The sequence below is a fragment of the Triticum urartu genome, unplaced genomic scaffold, assembly GCF_003073215.2.
Source record: "Triticum urartu cultivar G1812 unplaced genomic scaffold, Tu2.1 TuUngrouped_contig_5150, whole genome shotgun sequence".
In the NCBI taxonomy this organism is placed as follows: Eukaryota; Viridiplantae; Streptophyta; class Magnoliopsida; order Poales; family Poaceae; genus Triticum; species Triticum urartu.
The window spans coordinates 1-12600 of NW_024115801.1; the positions used below are offsets into that span (position 1 = coordinate 1).

Genomic DNA, 12600 nt, shown 5'->3' on the forward strand with positions numbered 1-12600 from the left:
ATGTGTTCCTTTAGGCATTTGTTGTGTGGGGGGGGGGGGCTGTTAAAAATTTGCAGCATTTATTCTGGAGTTCTCTCATCGACGCACGTCTATCAATCAAGTCTCTTTTGTCGATGAAAAGTGGGATTTTCCTGTCGAGGCTCACGCTCTAGCTAAAGTCGCATCATCTCTAGGAGTAGGCCTCAATTTCGCTTGCGGCTTTACCTTATTAGTTGTATACTCATGAACATTGTTGATTATAAAGCCGCGTTTAGACCCCTAAAAAAACTAAAGGCAGGAGTTGGGAGGGCCTTGAATCGGTGTGGGTCTATGAAAAAAAGGCACAAATATGGACAATGAGATGTTGGGTGGATGACTTAGGATGTTTGGTTGCTGGTTTGCCTTTTCTACTAAAAAGTAGTGTGATGAAACATTTTGTTCTATGAGAAAGCTTTCAATTTTCAATTGATTGTATCTATATTTACCTCTGATACTACAATTTAATTTGAGAAAGAAAGTTTCCAAATATTATATCAGTATATAGCTTCGTACCTCTTATAGTTAATGGTATAACTCTATTTTTTATGCGTACCATGAGAAGTTATATTCATGATTTTAAAAGACGGTAAGCAGATTTATCGTGGGAACTGGAACATGCACTTACGGGGCGGTAACCAAAGTTTTCGGTAATCAGAACCATAGCCCATGTTTGTAATCAGTCCCAGGTACTCAGAACCAATCAAAGTTCCTTGGCATAACCCATGTCGCCAAGGAAGAGCGCAGGCTGTTTACCAGTAACCAAAGTTTTTTGGCACGCACGAGATATCACAAATTTTGACGACTTAAGATATAATATCATGCGCACAACTAGTAAACATGCGCACAGGAATTGCACAAGAGATGTATGGGTACTAACATGCTGGCCCTCTTATTAATTATACAATCTGGCTGATTCTGCGAAGAAGCTCGGTCTACATACTGTTGCTGGAGGGCATGCAAATGGTCGTTGCAGTCCCACAATACGCTGCTCCTTTATTCAATTCCTTGGCACCAACATCATCCGTCGTCTCATCATATATATGTCGAAGATTTAGCATTACTTAAACCTCAAGTAATGTTACAGTTGCTCCAAAAATCCAATCGTTGAGAACGTGTCGGTTGGCCAATGGCTGGACTGAGTGTCCAAAATGGTAATTTCTCATCAGGGAAGGTTGCGGTTATAAATAGACACCCCGCATCGACTTTGTCCGATGGCTGCTCCGTTTGTTTCCGAGAAGATAGTTGAGCAACCCACTCTCTTGAGTGATTTGAGTTTATAATCCATCGAGAGAAAAGACCCAGAAAAGTGCCAGCACCAATGTTAAGTCTAGGGCTTGAACTATGGTGAGTTGGGGATACAATTATCCTCCTAACCATTCAATCACAATTTACATGGCACATTTACTTGCCTGTTTTTTCTTTGTCTTCGCAATTTGCATGGGAAGTTTACGTGCATGGTACATGGACATATTTTGGCCACACGTATAAAGTGGAAGAATGTTGGGATTTCAAAAAGAACCCTAAAGGCCAAGTTAAATTTTTCCTAAATTTAGCACAACGTCAGGTAAATATTTATCTTGAGAGGAAAAACAATTGAAAATATATGTTATAATTTCCTTTACCCTCTCAACAATTGTACTGTATAGTAGTTATTAGAATTTTATGTGTATCCTATATACCTAAGAGAGTGATTCCACTAACATTTTTATCTCATGCATCATGCAATCATGCCACATCACCATATAAGTATTGATGGGATAAGGTGCACCTCAACATGCAACAATGCATGGGAAAAGACACACCACTACATGCAACTGTGCATGGGAAAATATTTTTTATTCTACTGTACTTATATATATATATATTATAACTATACATAATCAATTATATAAGTCATATGAATTTTTAATTTTAGTTCATGTGTTATTAATCTAAATATTTATATCTCGCACAATCAAATCTCATTGAAATTAATCTATTCCAACCGATTACCATAGCAACGTGTGGGGTGTCATCTAGCATTTATAAGTCATCACTCCAGGAACCTTTGGGCTAAAACACTTGTGGTGCCTGCTTGACCAGCCAAGTAGCAAGCCTAGATAGCCCATGGGACCTCGTGCCTATCCCAAGAGCCCGAAGAGCAAACCTGTTGAAAATCCAAACTCCTACTTATACAAGCCGATGACCCTCTGCCTAAACAGATCTTGTTTAGTCCCACCCGATTGTCTTGGTTTCTTTCTCCCCATCATCTTTTACTTTATATTTTCTATGTTTTCAAAATAATTGTTCTTCATTTTATTAAGTTGGCTATATTCTTTTTCTATCTTTCCTAACTTACTAAAAATTGCAGACCATTTTCTTTCCTTTTATGTTTTGAGCCTTCAGTATCTTGTTTTTATTTTATTACTTTATAATTTCTTATCTTTTTCAACAAATATATGGATATTTTCGGAAGTGGCGAGGATCTGTAACATTCAGTTGAAATACGTCCATGTATCATTATTTTAAAATACCAATGATGTATTTACTATATATTAGTATAAATAGTAGTTTTACAAATGTCCCTGGGCTAGTAATTATTTTTATAATAGTAATAAATATTTTAAAACAGCAATGATGTATTTTAAATTAACAATTACTTTTATATTAGTAGGTGTAGTAATAAAAGGAAAACAGATTATCCGATGGGCTATGCCAATGGCATGTCAATTCAGCGCTTACAGTGTAGGTAGCTTCCCTCTCATTTAAGATGGGAGTAGGTGGCATGCCAATGGGAGTCTTTGTGTTCGTCATTGAAGGCCTTACCGATATGGCTAGACTCGTGCAATGAAGCTCTTCATTGGCCCTTGAACTTAACCTCAATGATATGTTGTCTGCATCCGATTGCAAGGAGGTTACTGTATGCACATCTTTGGGGAGCTGTTAAAAATTTGCAGCAATTCCTTGGGGAATGTCTATCAATGAAGTGTCTTTTGTCGACGAAAAGTGCGATTTTCATGTCGAGGCTCACGCTCTAACTAAGGTCGCATCATCTCTTGGAGTAGGCCGAAATTTCTCGCTTGTGGCTTTACCTTATGTTAGTTGTATACTCATGAACATTGTTGATTAATAAAGCTGCGTTTAGACCCCTAATAAAACTAAAGGCGGGAGTTGGGAGGGCCTTGAATGGGTGCGGGTCTATGGAAAAAGGCGAAAATGAGATGTTGGATGGATGACTTAGGATGTTTGATTGCTGGTTTGCCTTTGCTACAAAAAAGTAGTTTAATGATACATTTTGTTCTATGAGAAAGCTTTCAATTTTCAATTGAATACCTCTATATTTACCTGTGATACTACAATTTAATTTGAGAAAGAAAGTTTCCAAATATTATATCAGTATATAGCATCATACTTCTTCTAGTTAATAATATAACCCTTTTTTTTACGCATACCGTGAGAAGTTAAACGTATAATATTAAAAGACGGTAAGCGGATTTGTCGTGGGAAATGGAACCATAACCCATGGTTGTAAACAGTCCCAGGAACTCAGAAACAATCAAAGTTCCTTGGCATAACCCGTGTCGCCGAGGATGAGCACACGGCACACGCTATTTACCGGTAATCAAAGTTTTTTGGCACGCACGAGATATGACAAAATTTGACGACTCAAGATATAATATCATGCGTGCAACAAGGACATCAAGCAGTAATAGAAAGCATGCGCACAAGAATTGCACAGGAGATGTCTCGGTACTAACATGCTGGCTCTCTTATTAGTTATACGATCCGGCTGATCCTGCGAAGGGGCTGGCTGATCGTTGCAGTCCCACAGTGCGCTGCTCCTTTATTCAATTCCATGGCACCACCATCGGCGATCGCCGCATCATATATATGTCGGTGTTGCGTGACGCGCAAGCGTCTTACTGTCGACGTCCGGGGCGGCCTGCATGGCCTTGCGGGGGGGAGCCAGTGCCGAGGGCGCCCTAATATGGTCCAGGTCATTTCATTGCATGAGAGGCCAGTTCATTGCACGAGCGACAAGGACAGAAATCAGCATGCATGCATGCATGCTAGTGCTAATATGGTCCAGGTCGTCGCTCGGTCAACCCTGTACGTAGTATGTCTCGGCCCAGGTGCGGTGCATGCATGGATTCCGTGTCTCTGCACGTACGCATGGCATTTTCAACGTGGGAAATGATTCCTTCGACTGAAGACTAAAAAAAATTCTGTTTAAAATCATGCATTTTGGTCGGAGTCCCCTTTGTCTGATTGAAAATGCCGACCTCTGTCTTTCCGGTTTTAGTGGAAAGCTCACTGGAACTCCATGATCTTCCACTAGAACTTTACACACTGTTAAAAAATGGATTCCATGACGTGAAAAGAAAAAAAGTATTCCACACACATCTACAATACTTACATGGTTTTGCTTTCCAGAGCTAATGGATTGTCACCAACTGAAGTTGACAAACCGTGTGTAGTGTATAAAGAGATCTTATGTCAATGGATTAACAAGAACATTAATGGATATAATTCGAATTTGAAACGTAGGTACATGAAATTTTATCCAGAAGTGGTGTTAAAAATATTACTGGCTGTCATTAATTAGTGGATTTTTAGGCCTTACGTAAGTAATAAAGAAAAGGAGTCTCACACACCAGGTGGCCAAGACGTGGGAAACAACATGGTGGTTATTGGCATTTGTATTCTCACAAATTCAAATGAAGCCTGGAAATCACGAAACATGGCATGGTGTCATGATACCGCCCCAAGAAGTTGCACTAAAAGAATTGAGAATGTTCCATGGCTTCGAGAGGGCGCCAGGGTTTGCATGTGAAGCAGCCGCTGCACGGATGAGGCTTCCTCCGGTGACATGTCCTATATATCACACCTTCGCGCTCTATGCCAGGAGCACACAATGACTTGTTCCTTTGGGAACACAGCTTGATGCTTACACTAGGACTATTAGAAAGGTTGTTGGGATTCCAGGTGCAGGAGTTTATAACTAGAAGCAAGTCGTCCGCTCAGTGAGAACTTGAAGAAAATTTGTCTTCTCCAAATGATTAGTTTTGCAAAACTGGACCATGGTTCATAATTGCACCAATAGTAACTCCCCATAAAATATAAGTGGAGTAAACATAACATAGACATGTGAAGTGAAATATCTTGTGCTTATGCCAGATTTTGTAAGATGTGTTCATATTATATATGCACTCCGCCCATAAATCCATAGACCTAGATACCATCTGCATACATGTCTAATACTCCACCCCTGAGGGTAAGAAAATTTATTGTCTCGTTAGTAAATGCTCGGAATAAAGATAAACGACAAAGATTCCTTGCTCCAATGGATGTTGAGGCGGTTGTGAAGATACCTCTCAACACGAGTATTCAAGATCATTTCCGGGTTGGCATGAGGAAGCAGATGGGATTATTGAGTTTTTGTTCTGCTTATCGTCTGCTTGTCAGAATGAAGAGAAAGAGAGAGACCTTGCTAGAGGGAAGGACAACAACGTCGAATGGCCCGAGAGAGGAGAAGGAATGACCAAATCTATGGCGGTCCATGTCAAAAGTTCCCTGGCATCAGGGGAAGTTTTGTTTGATAGGAATATGTCATCAACGAGTAGAAGCGCAACATGTGGGGAGAATGATACCAGGGGTCACTCCATTATTGAGTGCACCATGGCGAGGAACGATTGGGCGCTTGCTGGAGAGGATACTACAGAGGTTATGTCACATGGTGAAAATATGCCCTAGTGGCACAAATAAATGTTATTATTTATTTAAATGTGTTTATAATAAACATTTATATTTCTGTGCTAGAATTGCTATGGTTCTTGAATTTGAGATTCAGAGCAATGCTCATATGTATGTGTGGAAACATAAACACAAAGTAGGTTCATAGTCTTGCCTCTAAGACTACCTCATGTGTTGCATGATGATCCCATTCTCCTGATAATAGGGCATTGTTAAAGTAACAGGGATGCCGATAACAATAATAGCATGTGTTAACGAAACAATGGTGTTGAATAGACCCAACCGAATGACATACTATGAGAACACATCATCACAATGTATAAGCATACTCATGAAAGTGTTACTCACTTTCTTAGACCATGAGAATGTCATGTACCTTCATGCCAGATGGTGTGCTTTGTAATAGGGACGTGCCATAGAGGCAATAAGAAATGTATTATTTTATTTCTATGTTCATAATTGAGCTTATATTTTTGTGCTATAATTGCATTGATTCTTGAATATGAGTTTAGAGGATAACCCAATTGCATGTGTGGAAACATAAACACCAATCTGATCCCAAGTCAAGCCTCTAACATTAGCTTTGATGATTGATTTTGTTTTCCTGATCATGAGCATTGTTGAAGTAACTGGGATGCTATTGATACGTCACCAACGTATCTATAATTTTTGATTGTTCCATGCTACTATATAATCTGTCTTGGATGTTTTATATGCATTAATATGCTATTTTATATTATTTTTGGGACTAACCTATTAACCTAGAGCCCAGTGTCAATTTCTGTTTTTTCCTTGTTTTCGAGTTTCGCGGAAAAGGAATATCAAACGGAGTCCAAACGGAATAAAAATTTCGCGATGATTTTTGTTGGACCAGAAGACACCTGTAGGACTTGGATTCCAAGTCATAAGACCCACGAGGCGGCGGCAAGCCGCAGGGGCGCACCCTGGGGGGGGGGGGGGCTGGCTTGTTGCCCCCTCGGGAGTCCACCGACCTACTTCTTCGTGCAATAAATTCACATATATTCCCAAACGCTCCGAAAAATCCACTAAAATACTTTTCCACCGCCGCAACCTTCTGTTCTCGTGAGATCCCATCTTGTGGCCTTTTTCGACGATCTGCCGGAGTGGGATTCGATCACGGAGGGCATCTACATCAACGCTATTGCCCTTCCGATGAAGCGTGAGTAATTTACCTCAGACCTATGGGTCCACAGCTAGTAGCTAGATGGCTTCTTCTCTCTCGATGTTCTTCAATACCATGTTCTCCTCGATGTTCTTGGATATCTATCCGATGTAATCTTCTTTTGCGGTGTGTTTGTCGAGATCCGATGAATCATGGATTTATGATCAGATTATCTATGAATATTATTTGAATCTTCTCTGAATTCTTACATGCATGATTTGATATCTTTGTATTTCTCTTCGAATTATCGGTTTGGTTTGGCCAACTAGATTGGTATTTCTTGCAACGGGAGAGGTGCTTAGTTTTGGGTTCAATCTTGCGTGATTTCACCCAATGACAAAGTAGGGGTAGAGAGACACGTATTGTATTGTTGCCATCAATGATAAAAAGATGGGGTTTTCATCATATTGCTTGAGTTTATCCCTGTACATCATGTCATCTTACTTAAGGCGTTGCTCCGTTTTTTATGAACTTAATACTCTGGATGCATGCTAGATAGCGGTCGATGTGTAGAGTAATAGTAGTAGATGCAGGCAGAAGTCGGTCTACTTGACACGAACATGATGCCTATATGCACAATCATTGCCTTGGATATCATTATAACTTTGCACTTTTCTATCAATTGCTTGACAGTAATTGGTTCACCCATCGTATTATTTGCCTTCAAGAGAGAAGCCTCCAGTGAAACCTATGCCCCCCATGTCTATTTTCTGCCATATATTTTCAGATCTATAAATAAAAAATACCAAAAATATCTTGCTACAATTTATTTATTTTTATTTCTTTTGACGTTTTAGCAATCTTTTATACCTATCTCTATCAGATCTTACCTTTGCAATTTACCGTGAAGGGATTGACAACCCATTTATCGCGTTGGGTGTAAGTGTTTGATTGTTTGTGCAGGTGCATAGATTGGAGACTTGCTTGTACCTCCTACCGGATTGATAGTATCTCACCTCGGGTATTCATGGGTCACTTTTACCTGTGCAAAAGGAGATAATGATGATACTATAATAGAGTCAATAAAACCGGCAGATCTCGGCGGGACAACTAGTTTGGTACCCCTTAGTCCAGAATACTGTCAGCAAAAGGCTCAGTAGGAAGCCAAGCAGCAAAAGGCTGCGGTGTAACCCTAACCAAATTACAGGAGATACTATTAGTATCCTAATAGCCTGCATGTAGATCAAAAGTGACATCAGCCGTGGCGATCCTGCTGATGGTGTCCTAGACTAAGGGATCTTATAAGATGGGTGAGCTTATGGACCACCAATCTCATAAGGAAGGACTCCGGAAATCTCGATTCCTGGCATGGTGAAGATGGACTCTACCGGAGACTTAGCGTGTACACCAAGGATTGCTTCGGCTATTGGCATGCGTTTCTCTAGCAAGCAACCTTAGGTACCCCAGTGCCTATATAAGATGAGGGGTTTAGTCCGTAGAGATACATTCATTATTCACCTTAGGGTTAGGACACAATATATGATCTCGAGGTAGATGAAGCATGTACTTGATACATCGTCATCAATACAATCAGAGCAGGACATAGGGTTTTAGCTCTTCTAGAGGGCCCGAACCTGGGTAAATATTGTCTCCTGTTACCCATCGACCCAAGATCCACAGCTCGGGCCCCATACCCGAGATCTACCTGTTCTAGTACCGACAGTAAAGTATCACGAAGCAAAGGAAATGGTATTCGGGAACAAAAGCTTCGCTCAGGAATTTCGTATATATGTGAGAGTTAACAAGCATGTCAGGACCCCACTAGTAACTATTGACCCGAAAGTGTTCTAGGTCATGTCCACTTATTTCCGAACCTGTAGGATAGCACACTTAGCGACTAGTAATATTTATGAGAACTAGAAAATCGGATAATGAGCACGGAAAGTGTTTCAAATAGTTCCAGGAGTGTTTCGGATGTTCTCATAAGAGTTTCAGGAATTCCAGAAATGTATGATATGTGTCCGGAAAAGTTTTATTCTATGGAAAGTTTCGGAAGATTCCGAAAAGCTCGTTGAAAGTTCAAGAAATTTCAAGAGAATTATATTTGGGTGAAAAACCCCTCGGCTAGGGACTTCCTCCCTAGTTCGTCCTTATGGGCTAGTCCGTAATACTCTCTAATAACCATAAGCCAGCTGGTGGTTGCATTAGGAAAAAGGAAATCTTTCGAGTGTGAAAACAAGTGCAGAACTGCCAGCCGACTTACGGTGATCCGAGAGTACCATAACCTGCTTTCTGAGTTCATGCAAAAGCGGAATCCGTGACTAAGACAAATTAGACATGTCGATCCTATATTGAATTCAGAACGAGCTAGTGGGCATCACATCGCTGAGCAGCACCCTGCACACGGTTTCCGCGAGGAGCACCTGCAAATAATCAGGATTCGGTAAACTGGAAGTACGTGTGCATGCATATGGGAAGCAAGGCGTAGCCGGAACCACTCTCGTACCTTGGGCCGCCGCTGAGCTTGCCAAGGAACAGCATACCAAGGAAGAAGAGTGCGCCATGATCGATCCTGTCCAGAGCTGCTCAATCAATGAGTATATATGGCTGTGCTCTTCGATTGTGGGTTGCTTTTTTTTTATAGGGGGTGGTTAGGACCAGATTGGTAGGCAGATTCTGTTTTGGTTCTAGCAATGTTCAAAGTCGTCCCGGTCAATTGGGTTGCAAATACATACTTCACAAATGGTCCCTTTATTTTGTTGTTGGGCCGGAATTGTTTTTTCAGCCTACACATCGCAATATTTTTAAACGAAATTCCACATGTTCATGGGAACACACATGAGTTCCATGGATTTTTTTCAGATTTTTCTGAAACTTTCAAATATGCTTTTTAATTTTTTTGGAGCTCGGGGACCAAAAATCTGCACTTGGCTCCATATTCCATATGGCTTCCTACTATATGGATTTTGGAGCACTAAATAGACAGTTTATTCATGCAATACACTGATTAATTAGAGTTCACAATTATATAATATATAAAAACAGTACAACCATCCTCATATTTATTTACTGGCATACACCATCTTCGTAATCATTTCCAGACACCCCTGACAAAAAGTGTACGCAATAGTCAATGGTAAACTTTCCAAGACTCTAGCGGAACACTTGCATGTGTCATATATACACATATCAATCTAGAATAGCCTGCTGCAGGGTCTTGCGGTGCGGTGTAAGGGCTGCCGTCGTCGGAGATGTGGTGTCTGGACGCCCGTTATTGCATTTAATAACACAGCCATGCGAGTTCGCACCCTGCGGTGACGGAGGACCAAAACTCGGACGGCTTCCATCTAGATGAACTACGTATATGCGCACCATAAATTTATATACGACTATACAAGTGCTAATGCTTGGATGAACCCGGGCCTAGAATATAAGAGCTAGTGCACGAAACATGCATTAACCTGATTAACTACTAAGTACTAACCTTGTTTGGCCATTGAGCATGGCACGGAGCAGCATATGAATATGATAACGAGGATTGCCAAGGAACGTGCCATGGCAGGAGATGAAGAGTGCCACAGACTTGTGCAAGCGGCCAGTTTGCCTTCCGTTAGGAGCATAACCTCAGTAGTTTATATATACATGCGCAGAGAAGGTTGTAAGTTCACTGCTTGCTTAGCTCCTGCGCGGAAGATTCCTTTTGATGGAGAGCTACGACGACTCCCATGGTCAAAGTCATCGACCCTCGGTCAGCATTTGGACAAAAATTTCTTTCTGACGATAGTAACTGCCGGAGACTAGCTCCAGCTGTGCGTTTGAGTCCACGATACCATGGAAGGAGGCGACACACAACACGCTGACCACTGATGGCCGGAGCATGGGCGTGCCACCACCTGGCTGCGAGCATTGTCGTACCGCCCCTCCTCCGTCCCCATCTAGGAGCACCGGAGATGGCGCACCGCGCGTCGTGCTCACGCGACACACAGGACGACACACCTGACGAGAGATGGCGTGTTTTGTAGGCTGCCGATCTGCAGCTGCGCTCGCTCACGTTCTATGACGGCGAGCTGGTGCTCCGGCGGGATGCTCTCCGTATTATTCTGATCGATGACCGCGGAGTCACGGTGGATGCGCATTTTCTCCGGGCGGGGGAGTTCATCGACGTCGGCGACATTTTCTCCGGGCGGGGGAGTTCATCGACGTCGGCGACATTCGGGCGCGATCTCCGGAGACGTGCAAGGTCCATGGCGCGGTGCACGAGGGGCGTACAAAGATTCAGGCGAGCGTGGACCGGCCCGGGGTGGCCCCGTACCTCACCAACCATCCGCTAATGGCGGCAGGACGCGTGGGAACTTCTCCATGGCCACCTGACCGCCAGGCGGGACCCAGCACCGGATCTGGCGTGGAGCCTTCTAGTGCGGAGGAGGCGAGGGGAGCTGCTTCACTTTCCCCACCTACCCCAACTACGCGAGACGCACACCTCGCTCCTCTCTTCAAGCACCTATGGGAGCGTCCTAGGGTTTGCATCCCCAATCCATCCCCTCCTGATTCCTTTGGCTGGTGGAGGGGCAAGGCCGGCGGCGACGTTCGATCCTTCGCCCAAGTTGCTGGGGCTGAGCGGGCAGGGAGCGTGCCGCGCACCGTGATGGGTGACCGTGGCGGGGGGAGATCTGGCGGATGGCGCGACAACACTGCGCGGGGTGGATTCGGTGGCGGTCGCAAGGCTCCGCTGTCAAACCAGTCTCGTCATATGGGAAGCTCCCGCGTCGGCGACGTCGGGAAATTCGAGATCTGGTGGTGGTGAAGTTGCGGACAGATGGGAAGCTGCTGCTCAGGCCATGAGTGATTCGAGCAAGGAGAAGATGGCAGGCGCCAAGGAACCACCTCCACCACCAACATCTGGGCATGTGGCGACCAAGGGCAACACCGAGCTCTGCATCAATTGCTCCCTCCCAGGTCATTTCGCTCCTCGTTGCCCTACCATTCGCTGTGATAAGTGCAACAAACTAGGTCATATGGCTCAACTTTGCCAAGTTCTGAGGCCTTGGGAGTGTACCCCCTTCATGTGTGGTTTTCAATCTCCTGGTCAGGGTTTCTTTTATATACCTGATATGTGTGCAGCTAAGCATAGTGTGGAAAAAACCAATAATGTGGTGATTACTGTAGTTGAAGGGGATGCTACTGTTAAGGATATTGAGCAGGAATTTAATGCTATATTTGCCAAAAAAACCTGGGAAAAAGAAATGGCGTTGTACTGCCCGCTCTATTGGCCCTGCTCAATATGTGATGCGATTTCCTAATGCTAGTGAAGTTGAGAGAGCATGCTGTTATGGGAAACGCTTGCCGCTGAAAGAGGGGAATATTGTGGTATGCATTACTCCTTGGACCGCTTCGATTGGAGCTAAAGGCATGCTGGAAAAAGCGTGGGTTAGGGTTCGCAACATTCCCATAGAGAAAAGGTGCACTGAACATGTGGCTTATGCCGGGGCTCTAGTGGGGATTACATTAGAGGTGGATGAATCGACTGTGCATAAACCAGAGTATGCTAGAATTCTTCTTGGCTGCATAGATGTTGAGAAAATCCCCCCTTCAGCTGAAGGAGTGCTGGGAGAGCAAATATATGATTTATTTTATGAAGTTGAAAAAGTTGTGACTATGGGTGCTGGGAAAAGTCAAGCCTATACTGCTGTGGACAGCAGAGCATCACCTTCTGTCCCCAAGAAAGC

The 12600-nt window shown here is 43.2% G+C and overlaps 1 long non-coding RNA gene across 1 annotated transcript; it reads right to left on the reverse strand.

Annotated features, from left to right (window-relative positions):
* Nucleotides 1-9885: 9885 nt before the first annotated feature.
* LOC125528838 lies at nt 9886-10788 on the reverse strand. Its single transcript, XR_007292481.1, has 2 exons — nt 10359-10788; nt 9886-10230 (listed from the first exon to the last, which is right to left on the reverse strand). It is a non-coding gene; the product is annotated as an uncharacterized LOC125528838 (long non-coding RNA).
* Between the last annotated feature and the right edge of the window lie 1812 nt (nt 10789-12600).